Raw genomic sequence first — 27,191 nt, 5'->3', positions numbered from 1 at the left:
AGAGAGGGTGGGCAGTCAGGGTGTGTGGTGTGGCTTGGGGGCCGTGACATTCAGGGAGCCCTGTGAGCCAGCCCCCAGGTCACAGTCGGAGTTGTGCCTCGGAAATGGCTCTGTGTCCTGGGAGGACAGTGAGCCGTTTGGAGGAAAGACTTCTGCCCAGAAATGCCAAAAATCATAAAGGTCTTGAGTTAACCATGTTTGGATTATCAGACTAACACCGCTTTTCCATGTTTTAAGTTCTGTCCTTACGTGTTTGCATGTATCTCCTCTTCATGTCCAGTCAGAATTGCCACACTTCTAAGAAAGAAAGGAACGTAGTTGGCAACGGGGCGCCCTGGGAGGAGGGCTAAAGAGTAGGAAACGTCGGTTTTGAACCCTGAAGATAAAGCATTAAGACCTGACTTTTCTCCCACAAAGGTGGCAGCTTTGGCATCTCTAAAGTATGGCGTGGGGACTAGCGGACCTAGAGGATTCTATGGCACGTTTGGTATGTACCGCTGTCTCCTTCATACTACTCACCTGTGTCTAACGACAGACTCAGTTTCATTTCAGAACTCCTCGGAAAAGAGATCCGTGATTAACTGTGGCGTTGAGTGGTTGAATCTGTGTGCGTGAGGGGCCCTGGTCCTCGTGGAGGAAAGGACCTGCTGCCCAGGGCCAGCTCGTCAGCCCAGCAGAGCCTGAGCTGCTCTTGTAGGTGCCCCAAGGACCGTGGCACGAGGAGACCTGGTTTGTTTCTGTTGTGCTTGCCTGTTGGAGGGGGACGGGTCCTGCTGCAGATGGCCCTGCTCTTCACAGTCATGCAGGAACCAACTTCTTCCCTGTCCCCTTCCTCCAGTGTCGAGCCTACCATCCTTGTGCTTGTCCGCGAGGGTGCAGCTGAGGGCCGGTGTGGAGGAGCAGGCTGTGCTGCTGCAGTAACCCTTGAAGCAGGCACGGGATGTTGCACATGGCTCTGCCCACCTTCTGCTGGGGAGCCCAGAACCTGGCTCGAGCCTTGCTGTGAGTGGGCTGGGGGATGGCTCCAGCTGGGCAGCCACCTCCTACAGGAAGGGAGACAGGACAGATGGGGTGGGAGGTGGTGAAGGATTGATGATGTGGCTCTTTCTGGAATGAAGAGGGTCATTGATGACCAGCTGTGTCTTAGGATGAGTGTGGTTCCCAACTCATAGTCCCCAACTCAGAGTCCTCAGGGGAAATGTTGTTAAATGATTGTTCACGTGAATATTGTAGGGGACGTAACATTCTGGCCTCCACATGGCAGCATGTGGGGAAAATAGAGCCTGGGAAATCTCTTCTGTCTTCTGTCCGAGTTTCCATGTCTAAGCCTGTGTGTGTGTGTGTGTGTGTGTGTGTGTCTGTCTGTCTGTCTTAAATAGTGAAGGTGTTTTTATTGAAGGGATAACCTTTCTTTATTCTGTAGCTAGCTTAGTATTAAATTATTGGTATTGGAAACAGACAACAGAGTAGGTGTCCCAATATTTTAAGTTAGAGTGGGTCTGAAATATCTTGTGTTCCAGCATCCCAGTCCTTCAGAAGTGGTGTAGAAAGTTGAGAGAGGTTATGTGACTTCTTCACAGTCACACAGCTCATTAATTTCAGCCTTATAAGGAGGAGCCAAGTACTCTTGATGGCAGGACCAAAGACTTACAGAGTGCCGGTCATTTCCCCTCTTTAGTCTAGTGCAGACACGGGTTGTCTGCTTGGTTGTTACTGGTAAGGAATTATTTCCTAGATAAGTAGTATTAGCTAGGCAAGACATTTTTTTGGGTTGTTTGTTGTAATCTGATCAAGAAGAATTTCTATAATTTGCTTGTTGGGGTTAAAAAAATTACTTTCTTGAAAGCATTTCTTTCTAGGGAATTTTATTTGCGTGTGTGGCCTTGGCTTCTGATTGGGAGTTAATTTGAGAAAATAGATTTATTGCTGAATCAAGTCATGAAAAAGAAAGGTTTCAACTCTTCGAAACCAGTTTTCCCAGAGTTGGTAAAATAGCCCAGTCAGCTTTGTGTGTGGCTCCCCCGGATTGAAGTATGCAGTAGCGGCTTGTCATGTACTTCCAGATGCAGGATGTTTAGCTCATGGTTTGTTTTCTTTTCTTTTCTTTCATTTTTTTTAAGATTTTTATTTATTCCTTTGACAGTGAGAGATAGCAAGAGGGGGAACACAAGCAGGGGGAGTGGGAGAGGGAGAAGCAGACTTCCCGCCGAGCAGGGAGCCCAATGAGGGGCTCAGTCCCAAGACTCTGGGATCATGACCTGAACCGAAGGCAGACACTTAATGACTGAGCCACACAGGTGCCCCAAGTTCATGATTTCTAAGTATATTTGATTGAATAATTCAGCCCATGATGTGAGCTTCAGAAGGTTCACAGAGAGTGAAAGTTGTCCCCTCTCCTACCGTTATCGCAGCCAGCACCCCCCACCCCCACAAAAGGCAGCTACTAAGAAACTACTACTACGAGTAGTTCCTTATTAATTCCTCCAGGGACATTTTTTAACAAATGCAAACTACTTCCTGTTCATACGTTTTCACGCTATTTTTACAAAAATGGCAGCATAGCCTGCGTGTATTCTGTACCTTGCTGTTGGAGTGAGTTTGAAATTTAAATTGGGTTTGAATTTTTAGGGGTCCTAAGCAGTCTGCTAAGCGCAGACCCTGACACGAGACTCAGTCTCAACCCTGAGTTCATGACCTGAGCCAAAATCAGAAGTTGGATATTCAACCAACTGAGCCACGCAGGCCCCCCCCCAAGTTATTTTTTTAATGTCTTCTTTATTTTTTCCCCTGGGAGTAACATATTCAGGCATCCACTTTCAAAGATGAAGAGACTTCTTTGTTTAGCTCTTTTTTCAGCTTTTCAAAAATGAATGTAAATCACTAGTAAAAATCAATTTCTTTATTAAAATGTTTTCCTTTTTATTATTTCATAGTAATGTATTAGATGACATTAGATGATTAATACAGGAAAAAAAGTCAAATGACGGTTAAGTTAAAAATTCGTCTAGTTTCTTGGGCTGAATGTTCTGCCTTTGGCAAGTAGAACTCAATATCTCTGGTCCTCTCATCAGGACCATGTGATTAGGAGTTTTCCAGCTTCTTATTTTATTGTCAGAGCATGTGTTTGAGAACGGCATGAAGAGGATTTGTCAGGCCCTAGAGAGGTCTCTCCTCTAGGGCTTGGGCTGCGCGTTTGGACAATTTCTCTTATTCAGCTTCTCGGTTTTCCTTGAATACATTCAGATCTCTTTTGCTGGAGGTTATCACTGGTTTCCCAGTATCTGCTTTGCATACACAGTGCCTGCTTGACTCTTTGTTTTTAAACTAACTCAAAATGCAGTCAGTGACAGGATTTCATGGTGAAGGATAGTGGCATTTAATTGTGTTCAGGAGCCATTAGTGAACACTTAAATTGTTCAGTTTATTTTTCAGAATATATTCTTTCTTTAATTCAGAGCAGTCAACTGAGTCATGCCTGCGTGTTTTATTAGGAGGAACATTTGGTCATAACATTCCTAGACCTGCCACTTCTTTCTGCTAACTGGTCACAGGGTTGCTGTTGCAGGATAGGTGGGGATGCTCCTTGTTTGCACAGCTTAGAACGTTTTGGAAAGAATCACATAAGATGCTGCACGGAAAAACTGAGTGTTTTGGAAAACACTCAGCCCTATATTTATGTTCTAATGAGTGCATAAGTGTATTATTTGTACTTTTAAGAAAAGTTGTCCTTGTCTCCAGGGATAGGAAAAAAAAAAAAACAGTATGTAACACAAAATATAGAAGCCTTAAGAAAAAATGTAGTTGGTTGTTTCTAAACTGTTCTGAAGTTGACTATTTTGTAGTCTTTCCTTTGGAAGACAACCAAGAAAGCCGAAATACCTCTTAGCAGAGTAAAAGAGGAGATATATAAAAGGGAAGGCAGGGGGCACCTGGATGGCTCAGTGGGTTAAGCCACTGCCTTCGGCTTGGGTCATGATCTCAGGGTCCTGGGATCGAGCCCCATCGGGCTCTCTGCTCAACAGGGAGCCTGTTTCCCCCTGCCTCTCTGCCTACTTGTGATCTCTCTCTCAAATAAATAAATACAATTTAAAAAAAGTAAAAGGGAAGGCAAATGGAAAAATAACTATAATATGAGGTTCTTAAATACGTGGGGTTTGGACAACTTAATTAGAAAATGGTGTAACTGTTTTTTTTTCCTTTTAAAAGAAAGCCTTTTATCCTACAATTATTGATTTACCTGTACAAACACTTAAACGGTGTATTGGTTTTTCCATGCCAGGTGTTATTGTGAGTGTGTTTCATGGGCATTGACTCATGGTTCTGGTAACAGTCCTTTGAGGTGGGTCTGACTGTTACCTCTTTGACAGAGGAAGGACCTGAGAGGCACGGAGCTGTTTCAGGCCTGCCCTGGTCCACATCTGGTGAGGCGGGGGGCCAGATCTGGAACCCCCTGAGATGACTGCCGTGGCCAGGCCCTGCCTTGGGTGCCAGACATCCTGTACAGGCCTCAAATCCCTTTTGTTAGGTTCTAGTTAGGGAACAGGTACAAGAAAGGCAGTGAGTGCTGGGAGGGACACAGCTTTCTGGGCACCTCCCTCTGTGGCCTCTGTCCTACAGTGTGTGTTCCTAGTGGTGAATCTGAGGGTGTAGTGCTCTACCTGCATTCTGTGCAAATCCGTGGAACAGTTGGTCGAACAGTTTGTCTGCACAGAAGACCGAAATCAAAAGCAGGAGAGCACAGCCTGGCGCTTTCCCTGCTTGCTGCCTCCCCCTCCCTTGGGCTGAAAGTGTATTCATTGCACAGAGTAGCTGTCACACATCAGAAGTCATGCAGCACTCTGCACCCGCCTGTCACAAAACCTGCTCTGCAAGGCTGCCGTCAGCTAAAGCCCAGTGTCTTCAGGTATGAGGAGAAAGAGGCCAGTCTTTGTTAGACTTTTGGGAAAGGCAAGAATCAGTAAGTCATTGACTTACTGTAGATTCTTCTTAACCACTTTTTGGAAGTGATGTAAAAGCAGTTACGAGTATTTATGACGGTGGGAACGTTTCTAACATGTAGTTTTTGTCCACTGCGTAGCTAATGCTAAAGCCCTGAAATTAAGCCAAGTTGTTTGGCTTTCTCATCGCTCATCAATGAAAAAAATGAGTCATGTAAAGCAGAGTCTACAGAATGATTTAAAATCTTCATTGTATTTAGCAAAAATAGTTTGTGTCCATAGCAGGTGTTTTGTTTTTGAAAATGGAGATACTGGATGAGAGCAGTTCTGGGGCTCATCTGCTAACTAAATCATGGAGATTTGGGGTAGATAGTCCTGATTTTAGAGGCCACATTGTCATGTGCAGAGGGGGACTTGCCCTCATTCTGATCAGAAGTGGGGGTGATGAGGGCTTGCCTGTAGGCATCGTGTAGAGAGCACTCTGAGGAGGAGGCAGGAGCTTCTTGCTCAGTGTGGGGGATGCCCGGTACTCTAGCATGTGGCTGCTTCCCTTGTTCTCGTCCGTTTTTCCCTGAAAACTTTCACTGGCAAGTGGCAGAGGACGGGCCATCAGGGTCAGGGTCATGTTCTCTGTGTTGGTGATGTCACAGGTCTGATGCTCAAGACCTAAGCACCTGTTTGATACCATTTGGATCACATGGGATACAGTCATTAACTTTGTTACTATGAAGTCCCACACTTAGCTAATGTTGATGTCATCTGTGCAGTGACCGTGACCTCTCGGGAATGGAAATCAAATGGCACTTCATGTGCTTTTCGTAATAGGCTATGTTGGTGTACATTTTAACTGCCAACAGGAAGAGGCATGTTTGGTCTTTCGCGTACGCATGTCTTGGAGGAATTGTGAAGATGAACTATTTATCCCATTCCAATCAGGTTATAATAAAAGAATGGACTTTTTAAAAATATATTTTAAAAAGTGTTTAGATGAGGGAAGTCCAGTAATGTTCTGAGTTCATTTGTTAATCAGACGTGCAGTGGCTTTCAGGTAAAGCCAGGTAGTCTGGTAAGCATAGGGTCAGGGAGGGGGACTGGGTTTGTGCCACCTGACAGAGGGGCATGACTGAAAGGCAGGAAGCAGCTGGCATAGGAAAACTCCAAAACTCCAAGCCTGTAGGAAGAGACAAGGGGCCAGGTCACGCCTGCGGCCTACCTGCCTGAAGCACCTCGGTCCCTCTGCTCTCAGATACGTGCACCGTGTCTCCTGACCGGAGACTGAGCGCTCTTGCAGGTGAACGGAGGGCGCAGGTGGGAACTCGCTGCCGAGTGGCAGACAGCAGTAGGCAGGTGCCCTGAGCTAAACCCCAGTTTGATGGCAAGAGACCTGCAGTGAGGAGCACGAAAACTGAGCAGCTAGCAAGTAAGCTAGAGCTTGGCAAGCTAGCAAGTAAGCTAGAGCTCGCTTCAGGCGTCTGCTTCCCTGACCCTTGACGGAGTGTGGCAGAACTCTGATGGTTGTCCGAGTGTGGGTCCTACTATAGTGAAAAGAGCTAGAGGAATTTTTAAAGTCCTCTTCTCTCCTGGGTAGTGTCTCGTTTTAGGACCACTTTGAAGTTTTCAGGTTCAAAGCTGGTCCATGCACTGTTTATTCTAGTCACGGGAGGGGCGTGTAGCCTGCCTGCTGGGGAGTGTAGCCCGGTGCCTGAGACTGGGAAGGTGAGCGGCAGTGAGCGGCCACGATAGGTGGTCCCAGGTTAATGGACACAGTCCGTTCCTGCTGTTACACCAGTGTTCTTCATGAGCAGCTTTTGTAAATTACTGTATTTCTCTTTGTACCACACATCCGAAGTCCCTGTACGCTTACGTGGAGAGTGGGACGGGAGAGCAGTTGCTGCGGAGCGGGAGCAGGTGCATGCTGCGTGCTGGCGCCGCTGTCATCTGCAGGGCGCGGGCTCTTCTATTCATCTTTTCTTGTCCTTTTAAAGTTGGTTTCCAGCTGTCTTCATGTCTGGTGTGGTACCTTCTGCTAAATGGGAAAAGGCTTTAATACCGTGTCACACGTTAGTAAAGCCTCCATATGGTTGGTTGAGGGAAGTCAAAGCGGGTGAAGTCGCTGGGCCTTATGCCGTTGAGCTAGTTTGGTAGCGAAGCAAGAGCCAGAATTGGAGTGGCCCTACTAATACCTTGTAGGGGCAGAGGAGTAGCTGATGTCGTTCACGGGCTTGGGGAATCGTTTCGGCTGAGAGTCATCTCAGTAGATCTCATATAATTTACAACGGTTTCATTTTGGTCATAAAGTGATAGTATTGCTAACCAAACTGCTTACATTATTTTCTTTATTCTGTACTTTAAGAAAAAGAATTAGAAGATGTTTTAACCACTTAACATCTTATTGTAGATGTGCACTTGGATTTGGAAGACCGCCTGGCAAAATTCATGAAGACAGAAGAAGCCATCATCTGCTCCCACGGGTTTGCCACCATAGCCAGTGCAATCCCACTTACTCCAAGAGAGGCGACATTATGTTTGTGTGAGTAACTTGACCTGTGTTGCCAGTCAGAGTTCCTCTGGAGATAATGGTGATCTTCCTGGAGAACTCCTTTGTTAGAGGTTATCTGCCTTAGGTAATAATGACTTTTTCTGTTTAAAGAGGAATTTCCATGAAGTAATTGGTGCAGCATTGATGAGACCATCACTAGAAGGATGCCGAAAGCATTTTTTTTTAATTGATTGGTTTTATTTATTGATGTCGGGAAAGCCAAACTTACTTCCCTCTGTAGCTCTGTGGCAGTGTAGTGCCCTTGAAGGTCCATGGTCGCCACCCATGCAGTCGCTCAATGGAGTCCTCCATTGCCCACCACCCTGCCCCGAGTCCTGCTCTCTGCTGACCTTGCTTCATGGCTTGCTAGGATCATAGAAGCCACGAGCAAATCTGCGTACTCGAGCACACGTGCCCTGGCTGTGTGGCGTCTCCTCTTTTGTGAAGAGGAAGAGCGGAGAGCCGTGGGCTGGGGCTGGCCCAGCTAGGCAGCCAGCTGTTCCCACTGCGGGCACCACCCTCTGGCCCAAGCCTCTGCTCTCCTTTGAGTGGATCATTAAGTGACTTTGAGTTTTAGGTCTCAGATTTACTTTTGTTTCCTCTTTTCCTTTTAACACCATAGCCAGAATAATCTTTTTTAAAAATGCTCATCTGATTATGTCATGCTTAAGAGCTTCCATCGTTCCTGAAATAAAGATCCAAGTTCTTACTACAATCTTCTGCATTCCAGACTACCTTTCCAGGCTCATTTTGCCCCCTTTTCCTTCAGGTACTCATGCTATAGACTCATTGGCACTATATGCTAGTTTCCTCTCACTTTTGGCCCTTTGAACACACCAGTCCCTGTGCCTAGAATAGTCTTCACCCCTCTTTGATGCTGGCTCGTGCTGCTCACCCCACACGGTAGTGCTTCTACAGGGCCACCCTCCCTCACCTCACGGACCAAGCTGAGACCCCTGCCACATGTGGGGAAAGTCTCACAGCCAGAGGGGTTTGGTCTCCTTGGGAATCCAAGATCACACAGGTGCTCACACTGCCTGTCACAGTCCCCTGCCTGTCAGGCCTCCCACATGTGCATGGGCGCACACACGCACACGGCCCCTGTCCCCTGCTCGTCCCGTCTCACGCTCACTGGGCTCTGCTTCTGCGGCACTTCCGTCAGTTCTTACTAGTTCATTGCCTGGGAGCGCATTTCCTCTCAGTTGTGCTCAGAAAACACCAGCTCGGTCGATAAATGAACAGAGACTGGCACTTAGAAGAGGGGTCCAAGTGCCAAGACTCAGAGCCCAGCTTCCCATGGCCCCCACACCAGCCTCTCGCTTCTCCCCGGTGGGCTCCTGCCAGCGCGGCAAGCTTGGTCACACGCCATAGCACTGGCCCCATTGGGCTTCGTGGGGCCAGGGCTGGGGGTGTGCATCCCGTCCTGCTCCTCTAGCCCCCAGCAGCCCGGAGCGCCAGCATATGGCTGCGCAGAGCTCGTGTGCATCCTCATCAGGTCCCGAGTGCAGGATTGTGTTTTCTGTGGTACCGGCCGGGAGGCCTGGGCTGCGCTCGCTCCCACTTGCTGTGCTCTGACACATCACTTTAAACATTCCTCCCAGAACTCATCCGGAGGTGGGAGCACTAGAGGTGATGCTGGGGTTCAGTAAATTATTGGATGAATTCATTAGGCCTGGACAGTTATGTGCAGGGCTTAGTCTCTGACTTTCAGTAAATGGTGGGAGAGCTTTGCCAGCAGTAATCTCGGTGGAGTGCTTGCTCACGTGCTAGGTCTGCCCCTGTTCACAACAAATAGTATGGAGATTCTGTGGGCCCTTTGCCCTGTCTCCACCAGTGCTTGCTTCATAGCTGGGATATGGACATGGATGAAGTCAAGATCCAGAACATTTCCGTCGCCACGAGGATCCCTCACGTTGCACCACAAGGATCCCTCACGTTGCCGTACCCGCGGTCCTCCCACCCTGCCTACTCCTTATCCCCTGGCAGCCACCTCAAGTCTCCCTTTTTGTAATGTTGTCATTTCAAGATTGTTAATACAAGTGTGGTCGTACACTAAATAGTGTTTGGGGCGTCGCTTTTTCCCTCGGCATTAATTCTCTGCAGGTACACCTGTGTTGTATGGATTGCGAATTCATTCCTCGTGATTACTGAGTCGTACTTCACGGTCCGGAGGCAATACAGTTGGTTGAACCACTCACTGACAGAGGATGTCTGAGCTCTTTCCTGACTGGGGCTAGAACAAAGAAGGCTGCTGTGAGCATTTATGCACAGGTTTTCTCTAAAGCTAGGTTTTCATATCTGTAGGTGTAGGCCAAGGGGTGCAGCTGCTGGGTTACATAGCATTGCATAGTTGTTTAAGAAATTGCCTGTTTTCCAGAGCGGCTGTACCATTTTGCATTCCCATAAATAGTATTTAAGTAATACAGTTTCTCAACATCCTCAGAAGCAGTTGGTATTGTCATTTTTTTTTTAATTTTAGCCATTCTGATAAGTGTATAGAGAGATTTTATTGTAATTCTAATTTATATTCCCCTGATGGCTAATGATGTTTGCATTTTTTGGACTTTGGTCTTGACATCAGTCGACTAGTCCATAAAATCCCCTGGGATTCCTTCTTGAGTTTTCTGAAGAAATAGTATAAAATTAATGTTAACTCCTTAAATGTTTGGTAGTTTTCTCCAGTAAAGCCAACCAGGCCTGGAGATTTATTTTTTGAAAGAATTTTAATTCTGAATTCAATTTCCTTAGTACTTAGAAGGCCGGTCAGATTATCAGTGTCCTATTGATGAATTAAGATGGTTTATGTTTTTCAAGGAATTCGTTCTTCTCAGTTGTCAAACTTAGGTTGTGTTCTTTTTAATATTTCCTTTTTCTTCTAAATATTTGCAGAGCCTGAGGTGATAACACATTTCATTCCTGTCTGGTATTCTGTCTCCTCTCTTTCTAGTCAGTTTTGCTCCAGTTGTTAATTTTATTTATCTTTGCAAAGAATCAGCTGTTTGTTTCAATGATTGTTCTCCATTGTATTTTTGTTTCCAATTCTATCGTTTTCTGCTATTGTTTTTTGCCTTCTGCTCTTTTTTGGCTTCTTTTTGCTTTTCTTTTTCTAGATTCTTTAGTTGGGAGTTTTGATTATTGATTTGAGACTTTTCCTTTTTTCTAATGTGTTAGTGCTGTGCACTACTTATGTGCTCCTCTAGCCTTGTCCCATACACCTTGGTCTGTTTCTTTTCATTTAGTTTGGTATATTTTATTTTCGTTTAGACTCTCTTTGACCCACAAATTACTTAGAAGTGTGTTTAATTTCCAAGTGTTGGGAGATTTTAAATTTGTTGCAGTTTGTGTCATGGTTCATGATGTAGTCTATGTGAGAATATGTTCTCTGGTCAATTAAAGAAGAGTATTTGGCCATTGCTCAGGGATGTGTTTCATAGGTGACACTTAGATCTTCTTAGTTTATGATGGTGTTGAGGTCTGGTCTGGCCTTGCTGATTTTCCATCTGGTAGTTCTACAGTTACTATAGTTGTGATTTGTCTGTGTTCCTTTCTCTTACCTCAGTTTTTCTTCTCAGCCTTTTGTAGCTCTGTCGTTTGGTGCATGTTTTCTTGGTTAATTGATCCTAGTTATCACTGTATAATGTTCTTCTCTGTCTCTGGTAATTTTCTTTGCTCCAAAGTCTACTTCATCAGATAACAGCGTAGGTATTCTGCTTTCTCCTGATGAATGTTTGCATGCTGTATTTTCTGTGTGTATCATACACACAGCCACTACCACGTTATTATATACCTTGTTGTATATTTTCTCATAGGCAGGATATTGTTTGATCCATTCTGCCAGTCTTTGTCTTTAAATTGTGTATTTTGGCCATTTACATTTAAAGTAATTACTGGACATGTGAGGGCCCTTTATTTTTTGTTTCATATTTGTTATCTCTTTTTGTTTTTCTGTTTTCTTTTTCCTGCCTTTTGGGGGGTTAAGTGAACATGTTTTGGGATTCTATTTTTACTTATCCATGCTGTTTTTGAGTGTTTCTCATTGCATAATTCTGTTTTTGTTTTTAGTCATTGCTTTCAGTATGACATTACGTATACACGTAAGTTATCACCTTCTGCTGGTCTCGTCATTTTACCATTTCAAGTAGAGAAACCTTTACCTTCCTTACACTTCTCTACTCTCCTTGTTTATAATTGTTTTCAGTACTTCTTGCACATACATTGAAAACCACATCAGGCAGTGTCACAATTTTTACTTAAATCATCCAAAATAATTTAGAAAGCTTGGGAAGGTAAGAAAAGCCTAGTGTGTTTGTTCATAATTTTACTTACTATGTTCTTTCTTCCTCTCTGATAATCTGAGATTCTTTCGTTTTCTTTACTTATTTTTTTCTATGTGGAGAGCTTCCTTTAGCCATTCCTTTCCCCAGGTCTGCTGGGGTCATCTTCTCTTGGTTTTCCTTCATTTGCCTTCATTTCCCCTGTCCCTAAAGGATCTTTCTGCTTGTTATAGAATTCTTGTTTGAGAGTTCTTTTCTTCCATGTATTTGGGATATAACACTTTTTCCTGATCTCCATGGTTTCTGATTGGTCTCTCAAATTATTTTTCTCTTCTGTGTAAGGTGTCATTTTAGGGCTGCTTTCAAGATTTCCTCATCATCATTAGTTTTCAGAAGCTTTACTATGATTTTGGCATTTATTTGTTTGGGTTTACTTGTATGAATTTCGCTCCGCCTCTTACCAAACTGGAGGCATCTTCCATCCTTATTTCTTCGAGTACTTTTCAGCCCTGCTATCTCTCCGTCCTCCAGCACTCCACTGAGGCCAGTGTGGCAGCTTTCGCTGTAGTTCCGCAGGTCCCTAAGGCTCTGTTCTTTGATTTTCTCTGGTTTCCATTGCCTAGCTTCTGTTAGGTCTGTTGCTTCTCCCATTCTTTTCTCTATCCCACCCAGCCTGCTGCTGAGCCCATCCACTGTACTTTTTCTTTTTTTCTTTCTTTTTTTTTTTTTTTTCGCCCTTTTGGCCATTGTATTTTTCAGTTCTAGCTTCCCCATGGGATTCTTTGTCTTCTATTTCCTTCCTGGGACTTTCTGTTTTTCCCTTGTTCCAAGCATGTTCATAAGTGCTCACTGAAGTATTTTATCGTCACTGCTCTAAAAGGACTCTCAGATAATCTGGACATCTGTCAACTCAACATTGGTATTTATTGATTATTTTCTTTCATTCTCTTTGATATCTTTTGATTCTTGATATGACAAGTGATATTCAAAATCGGGACATTTTCATATTCTGCTACCAGAGTTTATGCTTTTATTTAAACCTTGGGTTTTAGTCGGCTTTCTCTGTCACTCTTCCATTAGGGGTGGGGGGCATTCACTACTGCCTCATTACTACCAGGTGGAGGTACAAGGCCAGGGTCCCCCTTCCACCTCCACTGACACCTGGGTGGGGGTGTTTTCATTTCCGTCAGTGTTAATGAGAGTCGACTCTCCCCTGAGCCTCCTCTGGCACAGCCCAAGCCAAGAAGAGGAGGCTGTCCCTCCCTGCAGGGGAACACAGGCTGGGGCTCTCCATGTGGTCTTCACTGATGCCACTGTGAGGGCCCTTGTTACTGGCTTGCAGGGTCCAGTCCTGACTCCCTTCTCTGAGGCCACTTGGGCGGCTGTTGGTGTGCCTCTTAGCTTTGCAGTGGTCCAAATCTGGGCCCCTCAGCCCTCGCTGGTGTGGATGAGCCCAGGTTTTTCTGTGGTTTGGCTGCAGTCGAGTCATTTCTGCTTGCTGAACTGCCCCTTTCCTGTCCCTTTGGCCACAGAGGGCAGGCTTCTGTGAGCTTTTTTGCCCATGCCCCTTGGCACTTGGAGTTGGTCAGCTTTGTCAGCTCCAAGTCAGGGAAGCCCACAAGACGTCGTTTCATAGGTCTTCAGCTGGCCTGTCATTTTTCTGCACTCTTCAGAGTCTTTTTATGTTTGTTTTATATGTAGTGTCTGGGGTTTGGGCTTGTACTTAGAAAAACAGGGAAAATAGGACTATTCCATCTTTGTGGCAGAAGCCTTGCATATACTTTAAAATAATGCAGCTTAATGTCAGAGACACCCTCCCTCCCTAACTAACTCAGTTTAGAAAATCTTACTGGAGTTTCAGCTGCAAAACCAGTCAGCAGTTGGTATCACTTCTCATAGCAAAATAAGGGCAGAGTCTGTGCCGGTCAAAACCGAGATGCCACCGAGGGTGAGATCACCAGCGTCGTGTGTGTTTCTTAGAAAGAAAAAATTGCTGTGGGTGAACAGATGTGCACACTGACTTCTGAGAGAGTAAAATGAGGCAGGGGTGTGCTCCGTGCAGAGGAGTGAGTGTGGTCACTCTGAAAAAGACGTGCAGAGTGAGGCAAACAGTGGCGTGTAAGCCATTAGATGTTCTTACTGATCTGCGTGTTAACAAGTGCGTGTTCGTTGAGCAGCTACAGAAAGCAAGCATTCCTTTTCCGAGAATGTTGACAAGACCTTTTAAAACCCCAATTTGTGGGTTTTAAAACCCCAGGGTCTCTCTTCCTTGCAGAGACAGAGCTGCCTGCTTTGCCATCCAGAAAGGATTGCAGGCATCATGGAGTGACAGTAAGTTATTTAAGCATAATGACATGGCCGACCTGGGGTACCTGCTGAAGGAACAAGAGATGGAAGATCAAAAGCTATGATTCTTTTGAAGAAAATTATACAGTTCTTTGTGCTTGCTAACCAGCTAAATTATATATGAAATGATAATTTGTCATGAAAACTTGCCTGTGGATCACTTTTGGGTATGAAATGAGGGCATTCCTGCTTATTAAACGCACTCTGTGTTGCAGAGGCAGGTCTGACTGTAATTGCCTCATCGTCGCCATAATTACTTACGGCAGCTTTAGGGGAAGATAACGCGGGCAGCTTTCTAGAAGAGGAGGGTAGCATGCTTGTTGGGGAGCGGGAGTGTACTCCCCAGTTTACAGAAATAAAGCCAGAACGCACTAGTGCTTATACCTGTATCTGGGGTGCTGTCTTCAGAAGAGAATCAGACGTGGTTTAGAGATTCAGAGATGGTCACAGTGTGATGTGTAAAAGCAAGAGAAGGGAAACCACCTACACCCAGCACTGGTGCAATAGTTACTATATGATGTATCCACAGCAGAGTAGTGTATCTCCATTGAAATCATGTTTTCAGTAATTATTAATTAAAATAATTTTTTTAAACTCAGGTTCTAACACTATGGCAGTAAAATTCTGATTTGAACAGAGTTTATAAGAAGGACAGTCACTATCAATGGGTCTTGTAACTACCTGATCTGTTAAAAATTTTGTGCACTTTCTCATTTCCCAAGATTCCTACATTGAGTATTTTTTAAGTCGTAATAAAAATACTTCGTTTTGGAAAGGTGGGGGAGGCTCGCCTCTCTTCCTGTCCTCCCCCGTGACTCCCAGCAAACCCATGGCGTTCGGGTCTGAGTCAAGAGTGGAGTGAATGTGGTTGAGCCAACTCAGGGGTGTGTATTCCGCATGCTCTGAGTGTTATAGCCATGGGTTCTGGCATATCCCTCGTTAGAAGCTTAGAGGCAAGAAACCTTTGCACAGGAAGATGTTCTCAGTTCTACCCAAGGATCTCAGTATTTTTTCAACCTTGCACACCTGAAGCACCTACAAATTCCCCAGGGTGGGTGGCTTATTATAAGTGACCTGCCATCAGTGGGGTGCAGGAAGGTTCTGTGTTGTCTGAAGTAGCCTCCGCTACAGCCTCAGACGTGCCTGGATGAGGTCATGGTTGAGTTTTACTTGAACTGGTGGTTAGGAAGGATTTTATCTACTATTTGGTAGATGAAGGAGAACAGGGTTTGTCTGTTCAACTTTTTATTATGGAAAATCTCGGGCATATTCAAAGGAAATACAGTAGTATAAAAAACCTCGTGCCCTTCTCCTATCAACATTCTGCCCTTCTTGTGTCATCAGAGCCTCTGTCAAACTCCTGCCCCATCTGTGATGATTGCCATCATCATTGTAGCTCTGTTTTAGGCAAACCTGGTAGATGTTGAAGTGAACAAATCCTGGCCATACATTTTGACCAGTGAATAATCCAGGTATCATGGCCCCGTTGTGACTTAAAATGTGCCCATCTCCCCAGAAATTTTCCTTGGGCTATCTCGGTCATTCTGGGTTTGGGGAGTTTTATTTGTGCTTTGGCATTCTCAGAGCACTAAATTGCTTGTGTGCATGCATGTGTGCAATCACCTCATGGATTGAATGAACTGGAAAACATGAGAAAAGACAGCACTGTTGTCTCAAAATAACAGGGTATAAAACCTTGAACTTGAAACTCACCCAGACTGTCTATTGGTTTACTTATTCAGATGAATAGATTTTGTCAGGTGGAGTGCTAGGAAGCATCTAACAGATTTTGCATTTGGAGTTACTGAGATTTAAAATGTCTTTTTTTTTTCTTCCTTTTAAAGAATCCTTGCAAGGCTCGGGTCACCCGACGTTTCATCGTCATGGAAGAGCTATATATGAAAACTGGGGCTCTCTGTCCTCTCCCAGAACTGGTAAGCCACCATGCTCACCAAGCATTGCAGTACTCGGACGGAGGCGGTTTGTTTATGTGCACTTCTCATGTCTAATGCCTGCCCTGCTTGCATAACAGGCTCTAACATACCCAGGAAGCAGATGAGCATTATGTGCCCACCCTGGTCTTTAGGCAATAATCAAGACTCAGCTTTTTAATATCTACTGTATTGAGGTGTAATTGACTTATAAGCATACAGTTTTTTTGTTTAAAGACTTTTATTTACTTTATTTTGAGAACAAAAGAAAGCACAAGCTGTGGGGAGGGTCAGAGAGGGAGGGTGAAGTAGGGAGCCCAACGTGGGGCTCAGTTCAAGGACCCCAAGATCATGACCTGAACTGAAGGCAGATGCTTAACCAACCAAGCCACCCAGGTGCCTCAAAACAGCTCCTTAACAGGAAAAGCAATATACTCTTTTTTAGAAAGCATTACTGCTGAGATTTCTCATTCACTGAGGTGAAGCTTACACAAGATAAAATTAGCTGTTTTAGAGAGTACAGTCCTGGCGTTTGGCATAGGCAATGTGTTACCTGACCATCAGCTGTCTAGTTTTCTCCCAGTAGGCCCCTGCCACTAAGCAGTCACTCCCCATTTTCCCCTGCCTGTAGCCCCTAGCAACCACCAGTCCGCTTTCTGTCTCTGTGGATTCACCCATTCTGGAGATTTCTGATAAACGGTATCATACCATCTATGACCTTTTGTGTCTGACTTCCTCCACTTCCCTGTTTCCGTAGTTCCTCTGGTTTGCAGCATGCACCACTCCTTCCTTCCCTCGTAGCGCCGAGTCGCAGCCCATTGTGTAGACGTGCTGCATGGCTCCAGTGCTGATGGGGGCGGATCGCTGCTGCTCTCCGACTGCTGGGAGGGCGGCCATGAGCTCGTGTACAAGCACTTGTTTGAATCCCTGTTTTCAGTCCTTTGTGTGTATTCTTGTCCGTATAGTTGCTGGATCAAATGGTGATTCTATGCTTAACTTACTGAGCACCTGCCAGACGGTTTTCCCCAGTGACTGCACCATTTGACACCCCCTGCCCCGCCAGCAGTGGGGCAGGGTGCCGGTTTCCCCACAGCCTCACCAACACTCAGTTGTTTTCAATTTTGCCACACCGGTAGGTGTGAACACGTGGTTTTGATTTGCATTTCCCGGAAGACCAATGATGTTGAGCCTCTTTTCTTGTTTTTTTTGGCTATTTGTGTATTTGGGGAAGAGACTTTAGAAGTCTTTTGCCCATTTTCAAATTGGGTTGTTTGTCTTTTTATTGTGAAGTTATAAGAGTTCTTTCTATGTTCTGGGTACTAGACCCTTACCAGATACATGACTTGCAAGTATTTTCCCCACAGTTCTGTAGGTTGTCTTGTCATTTCTTTGATTTGTGTCCTTTGATGCGCTGAAGTCTTTAATTTTGATGAAGGCCAGTTTGTCTGGTTTTTTGTTGCTTGTGCTTCTGGTCTCCTAGCTGAGAAATTTGTTGTCAAATCCAGAGTATGAAGATATACCCCTGTGTTTTCTTCTGAGAGTTTTGTAGTTCTAGCTTTGTTGTAGGGCCCTCCCTGATCCATCTTGGTTTTTTGTTTGTTTTTGTTTTTATAGATTTTATTTATTTATTTGAGAGAAAGAGAAAGAGAGCCCAGAGGGAGAGGCAGAAGCCGACTTCCCACAAGCAGGGAGCCCAATGCAGGGCTTGATCCCAGAACCCTGGGATCATGACCTGAGCCAAAGGCAGACGTGTAACCGACTGAGCACCACAGGCGCCCCGTCTGATCCATTTGGACTTAATTTTTGTGTGTGTCCAGTTTCGTTCTTCTGCATGTAGTTTCCAGTTGTCCCTGGACCATCTGCTGAAGGAACTGTTGTCTTCCATTGGGTAGTCCTGGTCTTTTGGCCGTAGAGAGACGAGCTCTCTAGCTTTCAGGACTCTCCTGTATGTTCCGTTGTCTGTATGTCTAGCCTTTTGCTAGTATCACAGCATCTCAATTCCTTTGCTTTATAGTAAATTTTGAAATCAAGGCATGTGAGTTCTCCAACTTCGAGATTGTTTTTGGTTATTTGCAGTCCCTGAAGATTCCTTTTGAAGTTTAGGATCAGCTTTTCCAGTTCTGTAAAAAAAGAAAGTGCCATTGAAATTTGGATAGGGATTGTACTGAATCAGGATTGTATTAAATCTGTGGATTGCTTTAGGAGGTATTTCCATCTTAATGATATTAAGTCCTTGAATCCATGAACACAGAAATATTTTCATTTATTTAGATCTTCTTTAGTTTCTTCCAGTAGTGTTTTGTTTTTTTTACTATCAGGTCTGACATCTCTTTGGTTAAATTTATTCCTAAGTATTTTATTCATTTTGATGCTGTTATAAATTGACTTGTTTTAGGGATTATTAACTGCTAGTTTATAGAAATATAACTGATTTCATAGGGTTTTTTATTTTTTATTTCATTGTTATTATTTTTTTAATTTTTAATGTATTTTTTATTTTTAATGTATTCACTATACCCAGCATGGGTCTCAAACTCACAACAGTTGGATTCTGCCAACTGAGCCAGCCAGGCACCCCTGGATTTTGTGTTTCGATCTTGTATCATGGAATATTTTGTAGGTAAGCTCCTGTAATCTATAAGTAGAGATAGTGTTACCTTTTCCTTTCCATTTTGGATGTCTTTTATTTTATTTCTCTTGCCTGACTGTCCCGGCTGGAACCTCCCACACAGTGTTGACTAGGAGTGGCGAGAGGGGAAGCTTTTCAGGCTACGTTCACTGAGTATGATATTAGCTGCGTGTTTTCCAGAAGTGCCCTTTATCAGGTTGAGGAAGTTCCCCCTCGTCCTAATGTGTTGTGTGTTTATACCATGATAGGTTTGGATTCTTTCAGGTGCTTTTTCTGCATCAGTTGATGAGTTGAACATGTGGTTTTCCTTCATCCTATTAACAGAGTAGAGATTATCCTACTGTGTTTGCATTCAGCCAGTGAAACTGGAATCTGAGTCCGTCAGTTGAATGGGGATTCAGAATAAGGGTTTCATATCTTGTTTTTAAAGTTTTTCACTGTTTCTTGAGGAAATCTAAATACATCTTTAAATATCCTGGAAGAGATGTATCCGTTTTCCTTTTCCTGTTTTCACGCCAAAGGCTGATAGAAGCATATCGGGGTGACAGTGGCCAAAAGATAGCAGCATTGTGTGGTTAGCACTGCAGCAGTGGGAGAGCAGTACCAATGGACAGATAATGCAACAAAGCCGTGAAACGAAATACAGAGTGTAAGGGACAGGTCAGATACATATTAGCACTGAGTATGTAAAGATGACAGGATACAGATTAGGGTTTGACTTTGGGATTTCTGTTTTGTTTCACTGGTCTGTGTATTTGTGCACCTTTATTGTCATAATACTATTAAAAACTTTCTAAAACATGATTTTCAGAAAATTTCTCACTCATAAAATGTTCCATACATATTAATGGATGGAAACAGTATTGAAAAGATAGACTTTTCCCCAGATTAGCTTATCTATTGTTAATAAAAATCTACTGAAATTTTAGTGGTTGATAATTACTATACTTTAATTCATTCGTGAAAACTGATCACATTCATAGATTTTCGGGGTAAATCAGGTCAACATTGGAGAGGGGAGAAAGCTGGATGCAAGCATTCATGTGTTCAGCCTCGCGCTGTGTTAACAAAAAAGTAACATGAATAATAAGAAAACCTACAGATAAATATACAACTATAAAAATACTTTGACTACTTATTTTCAATCTACAAACCCATTTCAAATATTGTGGAAATATTAAAAGGTGTAATTTTCTCGTTCCATTCTTGTGCCTCGAAGCCTTTCAAGTTTGTGTTTTTGAGAATGCTATGCATTGAAAGTGACCTACGTTTGCTGGGCGTCCTGATACAAGGGTGGTGTTTTCCATTCAATGCCTGTTTCTCAAAGGTTCACTTTAGTCCAGAGGAGCTACTGACATGTTCTGCTGCTTCTGTGCAGGCTCTGCCTGTCCCATCACTGGGCTTACCTGCCCCCCTCTGTGTGGCCAACAGTTTACGGGACCACTGGGGATCTGTCTTCTGGGATCCTGGCTGCTCAACTGGTCCCACTGGGAGAGCCCTGGAGACCACATGATGTGGCCATAGAGTCCTGCCACGGCCCAGGGTAGTAACAGGGAAGATTAAGGGCAGTGAGAACGCTTAGCACTGCTTCCCCTGGGCTCCCTGCCCCCCTCGCTGGAGGCAGCACCCCACCTCAGCTCCTGGCTACCCACTCCCAGGACACAGTGGTGGCTGCTACAAACTAGGGTTATAAGAGCCTTCTGCCCACATGTGACATACATGTAATCTTAGTGAGGCAGTGATGGACCAGGGAAGAAAACAGTATCTGTTAAGTAGCTCTAATGCAGAGTTCCTGACTGTCCTGCAGTGTCTGTGCGTAAATCTTTAACTCTTCATGGACTTCCACTCTTTCCATGCAAAATTGAGGGTACAGTGATGCTCTGGCTAGCCCCCACCATGGAGGAGGGAAGGGGTGCTTGTGATTTATAGACTGAAAGCACAGAAATCCCAAGGCTGATGATTTGTGGAACCAGGCCAGGTAGGAAGAAAGAAGTAAAAGAAGGAATGAAAACAGAAAGGTGAGGTGTCCTTTTCTTTCAGATAGTAACACATGTATTGAGGAGTCTGAAAGGTGGCCAGGAGCTGGGGTCCAGGGCCCAGCGGACACCGTGGACCCCTGAGCCTCACTAGAACGCACAAATCTCAGTTCCATGTCAGTAATAGACACCTGCTTTGGATACGTAGTTTCCTTCCCTGCAAACAGTGCCTTCGCTAAATCTACTCTCTTTGGACTTATGGAATGCTTTACCCATTGGCATGGTGTCCCACACCGTGTTGCCCCTGGTCAAGGAATGTGTTTCATAGCAGATGAAGGGCAGTAATGAACCCATGATGGTAGAATTCATGGTCATACCTTGCTTTCCACAATCCAAAGCAACTGGCTTGCTAGAACAACAGAATGGCCTTTTGAAGACTCAGTTACAGAGCTGGCTGGGTGGCAATCACTTGCAGGCAAAATTTGTCCTGGGGCAACATTCTTTAGGAGGCTGGGTATGCTCTGAATCAATGTGTCCATATGTGATGCTCTTTCTCCCATAGTCAGGATTCACAGGTCCAGGAAGCTAGGGCTAGAAGTGGAGGGACACCTGTATTACCCTAGTGACGTCACTAGGAAATCTTTGCTCCTTGTTTCTGTGACCTCATGCCCTGCAGATCTAGAGACCCTCATTCAAAGGGAAGAATGCTACCACCAGGAGACATACTGTGGTTCCATTAAAGTGGAACTTAAGATGGCTACTCGGCTACCTTGGGCTCCTCATGCCTTTGAATAAACACATAAAGATGAGAGGTAAGGTGTTTAATGATCCTGACTATGCAGAAAGATGAGACTGTTAATCCACCGTGGAGGAAATGGAGGGCATGTCTGCAATACAAGAGATTCCTTAGAACCACTAAGCCCTGGGACGAAAGTCAATGAAAAACAACTGCCCAGTCCAGGCAGGTCTACTGGTAGTCCAGAAAACTCAGGAATGAAGGGTTGGGTCCCTCCACCAGAAAAAGAATCATGACCAGCTGAGGTGCTTGTTCACAGCAAATGTAATATAACATGAGCAGCCAAAGTAGCAGTTAGAAAACCAGCTATGACTATGTGACCGTTATAGAAATAAGGACTCTTAATTCTTTTTTTCATAAGATTTTGTTCGTTTCTTTGTTCAGAGTGCAAGTGGGGGGTGGGACAGAGGCAGAGGGAGAGAGAGAATCTCCAGCGGATTCCATGCTGAGCACAGAGCCCCATGTGGGGCTCAATCCCATGACCCTGACATCATGACCGGGCCAAAACCAAGAGTCGGATGCAAGACCAACTTAGCCACCCGGGCATTCCAGGACTCTAATTCTTATGAGTATTTCTTCCTTATTTTGTTATGAGTATTTTTGTGTTGGTCCATCTGTTTTCTTTCTTCTCTTGGTCTCTTATCAGAGAACATATGACATATGGAGTTTGCACCATAGTATTGAAGTTACAGGTTATCAGGGAGAAGAAGGAACATCTCCAAGGACTTTGTATCCTCTGCTAGGGAATGTATTAGTGCATTCTAAGTTGTATGTAAGATAATTGTGTCATGATAGACAGAAGTATAACCTTGTTATTGTGCTTTTTGGAGATTAAGCGTGACTTAAAGAGACGTGTACAGGTCCTAAATTGAGAAGAGTTAATTGTGATGGTTAATTATATGTGACAAATTGTGTAGGCCAGAGGACCCAGAGAGTTGATCAAATACATGTCTGGATGTAACAGCAAAGGTATTTTTTTATATGTGATTTTCACTTAAATTTTGAAAAAAGATTATGCTCCATAATGTGGGTGGGCCTCATCTAATCAGTTGAAGGCCTTAAATCTTAAAAGAAAAGACTGAGGTCCTGCAAGTGTGAAGGAGTTCTGCCTCCAGGCAGGATTCAGACTTAAATTGCCACATCAGCTTGGTCTGCCACCAATCTGCAGAATTCACACATGCCAGCTTTCACAGCAAATTTCTTTTAAATAAATCTCTCTTTCTTTGTCTCTGTCTCTCTCTTTTTCTCTCTCAGTAAACACACATTCTAGAACCCTACTACAGAAAGTACTTCACATTTGTAATTAAGAAAATGATGAATAAAGAATGGAAGAAATTTTTTTACTCAAATTATTGGCATGTGCCTTGGTTATTAATTATAAAAATTCTAACAGAAGTCTCTAGTAAATTCTCAACAAGCCCCTTCAAAGAAAGTATAGAAAAGCACTAGGCTATATACCAAAACCCAGGGGGAAAAAAATGAAAATCCAGTACCTGCATGAAGTAGTAGGCAAAGTGATCATAAGAATAAAATTAATCAAATAAGAAACATACACAACTGCAACTAAGAAGGGATATATAACCAGACATCAACAAAACATGAGCATAGGATTTGCTTCTCCTGGTGGCAGTGGAGCCAGTTTCTCCAAACTCTGAGCAAGCCCGTCTGGGTTTGGTCTTCCAGCAGAGAGCTACCCGCCAAAGAGCTCAGCCATGGTTTTCTTTCTTTCGGGGAGTTGCTGATAGATCATCTGTCACACACTCAGCATAAGCCTGAGCATAAAGAAGAGCAGCGTCAGCCACAATTATGATTCTTAAGAATGACTCTCACCCCCAAGCTAGCGCAGTATCTCTCGGAGAAGAGCCTGATTAGGAAGCTCAGAAGCCAGGCGACTCACGTTGGAATTCACACCGGCTCCAGGGCACATGGCTCTGGGGTCAGCTGTTCCTGGGACGGATTGGGAGATCTGACTAGCTCCCTGATCAGCGTAAGAAGTGGGTCAGATTGAGCAGGGTGGAGATGCATAACAAAGAAATAAACATGGACACTCGTGGCTGCCTGATACTCAACCTGGATGGCTCAGTGGGTTAAGGGCCTGACTCCTGATTTCAGCTCAGGTCAGGATCTCAGGGTTAGCTGGGCTAACCAGCACTTAGCAGGGAGTTGGCTGCAGATTCTCTCTCTCTCTCTCTCTCTCTGCTCCTCCCCCCTCTTGTGCTTTCTATCAGTCTCCCAAATAAATATATAATTTTTTTTAAAAAATAATGATGAGAGGCTTCAGAGTTAAGCAAAGTGAAAGACCAGTGAGTCATCATGACATCTCAGATTTCAAAATGATAATGAAGAATGTGGAGAACAACTCATTCTCCAAAATATGCCAAACTCGGGGTGGGGAGGGGAATCTGTCGCCTTTAAAAAATGTTCCCTTGGAAAGTATTTCCAAGGACATCTTCTCTTACCCACTCATTGGGTTTCTTCTGAATATTTATGGCACGGGTATGGAGTGAATGCTGTTACATAGAGCATGAACATGATAACAGGCAGGAGGAATGAACCTGGCATCAGAGAATGTGTTGGTAAGGCAATGTCTGGTGCTTCAGGATTTCTGGGCAACAGGGCTAGATGTCAATTTGGCTGTGACCGTGATGGTGTCTGTGGGGTGCTGTCTACTAATGGACACGATTCAGGGGCCAAGACATGGACTATGGCTTATCTTCCTGGGTCTGTTTAGAGAGAGGGCGAGAGCTCAGAATTGTTAAGTAAATTGTACATTTTTATTAAAGCAATAATTTTTGAAGAGTTTAAATACTATTTTCCATTTCGGATGTTATGTACCACCTGAAGGGACAGTCAGCACTTAGCATCGTGGGAAACCTCAGGGTGACCCATGGGTTTATGCTGTTGAATAAAGCTGCAAGAACCTCTAGGAGCTACAGTGAAGCACACATTTGCTCAAAATAATTTTTTAAGTGAAACTATATTAGGAACCAGTTTCAGTCCCTTTCTGGCTCACATTTCCCATTTTTAAAAAGGGGTAGAGGCAATGTAGCCACAGCACGGATTTATCCATTTCCACACCAGCCCTGGGAAAACTCACACTCTGCATTCTGTGTTCTCCAGAGAAGGACGGGCACCACTGTGATCCACAAAGCGTGACCACACAGCATTCCCATACTTCCATGTAACAAATGGCGCAGGTGGAAACACACGTGGCCAGCCAGTCGGGCAAGTGACTGTAGCTGGGGTCACTGGGACCAGGGAGTTAGTCAAGTCTGCCCACGGAAGTGCATTTTAAAGGAAACTTGCTGTAATGAGGTATAAACATCAGCAGAGGGAGGAGCCCTGGCGACTTTCTACTCCTGCCCCCTACAAATACCAGTGACTGTCTCACTGTCAAGAAGAGCCATGCATCATTTGTTTTCTCGTAAATGGCAGAATCAGAATCTACAACTGCCTTGGGGTAATAGAACAGGTCTTACCAGCTTGACATTGACCATGATCCAATGTCCTAGTAAAGCCTACTTCAGGTTCACTTGAACTTGCTTGGATTTCTGAGGATCCAAGAAGCTAATTAGTACCATTTCATAAAAATTCCCTAATGGGGGGTCAGGGCTCAGGTGGTTAAGTGTCTGCCTCTGTCTGATCTTCAGATCCCAACCCAGCCCTGTGTTGGGATCCCAGCTCAGTGGGAAGTCTGTTTCTCCCTCCCCATCTACCTGTCCCCCCCACCTGTCCCCCCCGTTTGTACTCTCTCTCTCTGTCTCTCTCTCTCTCTCAATTGAATAAATAAAATCTTTTTTTCCCAATTTATTTATTTTCAGAAAAACAGTATTCATTATTTTTTCACCACACCCAGTGCTCCATGCACGCTGTGCCCTCTATAATACCCACCACCTGGTACCTCAACCTCCCACCCCCCCGCCACTTCAAACCCCTCAGACTGTTTTTCAGAGTCCATAGTCTCTCATGGTTCACCTCCCCTTCCAATTTACCCAAATTCCCTACTCCTCTCTAACGCCCCTTGTCCTCCATGCTATTGGTTATGCTCCACAAATGAGTGAAACCATATGATAATTGACTCTCTCTGCTTGACTTATTTCACTCAGCATAATCTCTTCCAGTCCCGTCCATGTTGCTACAAAAGTTGGGTATTCGTCCTTTCTGATGGAGGCATAATACTCCATAGTGGTGTATATGGACCACATCTTCCTTATCCATTCATCCGTTGAAGGGCATCTTGGTTCTTTCCATAGTTTGGCGACTGTGGCCATTGCTGCTATAAACATTGGGGTACAGATGGCCCTTCTTTTCACGACATCTGTATCTTTGGGGTAAATACCCAGGAGTGCAATTGCAGGGTCATAGGGAAGCTCTATTTTTAATTTCTTGAGGAATCTCCACACTGTTCTCCAAAGAGGCTGCACCAACTTGCATTCCCACCAACAGTGTAAGAGGGTTCCCCTTTCTCCACATCCTCTCCAACACATGTTGTTTCCTGTTTTGTTAATTTTGGCCATTCTAACTGGTGTAAGGTGATATCTCAATGTGGTTTTAATTTGAATCTCCCTGAGGGCTAATGATGATGAGCATTTTTTCATGTGTCTGATAGCCATTTGTATGTCTTGATTGGAGAAGTGTCTGTTCATATCTTCTGCCCATTTTTTGATGTGTTTGTCTGTTTCGTGTGGGTTGAGTTTGAGGAGTTCATTATAGATCCTGGATATCAACCTTTTGTCTGTACTGTCATTTGCAAATATCTTCTCCCATTCCGTGGGTTGCCTCTTTGTTTTTTTGACTGTTTCCTTTGCTGTGCAGAAGCTTTTGATTTTGATGAAGTCCCAGAAGTTTATTTTCGCTTTTGTTTCCTTTGCCTTTGGAGACGTATCTTGAAAGAAGTTGCTGTGGCTGATATCAAAGAGATTACTGCCTATGTTCTCCTCTAAGATTCTGATAGATTGAGATCAGGAACAAGACAAGGATGCCCACTTTCACCACTCTTGTTCAACATAGTATTAGAAGTCCTAGCAACAGCAATCAGACAACAGAGAGAAATAAAAGGTATCCAAATTGGTAATGAAGAAGTCAAACTCTCTCTCTTCGCAGATGACATGATTCTTTATATGGAAAACCCAAAAGACTCCACCCCCAAACTACTAGAACTCATACAGCAATTCAGTAGCGTGGCAGGATACAAAGTCAATGTGCAGAAATCAGTGGCTTTCTTATACACTAACAATGAAAATACAGAAAGGGAAATTAGAGAATCGATTCCATTTACTATAGCACCAAGAACCATAAGATACCTGGGAATAAACCTAACTAAAGAGGTAAAGGATCTATACTTGAGGAACTATAGAACACTCATGAAAGAAATTGAAGAAGACACAAAAAGATGGAAGACCATTCCATGCTCTTGGATCGGAAGAATAAACATTGTTAAAATGTCTATACTGCCTAGAGCAATCTATACTTTTAATGCCATTCCGATCAAAATTCCACCGGCATTCTTCAAAGAGCTGGAGCAAATAATCCTAAAATTTGTATGGAATCAGAAGAGACCCCGAATCGCTAAGGAAATGTTGAAAAACAAAAATAAAGCTGGCAGCATCACCTTACCTGATTTCAAGCTTTATTACAAAGCTGTGATCACCAAGACAGCATGGTACTGGCATAAAAACAGACACATAGACCAGTGGAACAGAGTAGAGAGCCCTGATATGGACCCTCAACTCTATGGTCAATTAATCTTCGACAAAACAGGAA

At 44.1% G+C, this 27,191-nt stretch overlaps 1 pseudogene; it reads left to right on the top strand.

The window, feature by feature from the left end:
* LOC122891119 overlaps nt 1-27,191 on the top strand; it is a 52,514-nt pseudogene that overhangs the window by 15,334 nt on the left and 9,989 nt on the right.

Source organism: Neovison vison, chromosome 12, assembly GCF_020171115.1.
Source record: "Neovison vison isolate M4711 chromosome 12, ASM_NN_V1, whole genome shotgun sequence".
NCBI lineage: Eukaryota > Metazoa > Chordata > Mammalia > Carnivora > Mustelidae > Neogale > Neogale vison.
The sequence above is the reverse complement of the archived record's forward strand: the minus strand, read 5'-3'. Positions and strand labels throughout refer to the sequence as shown.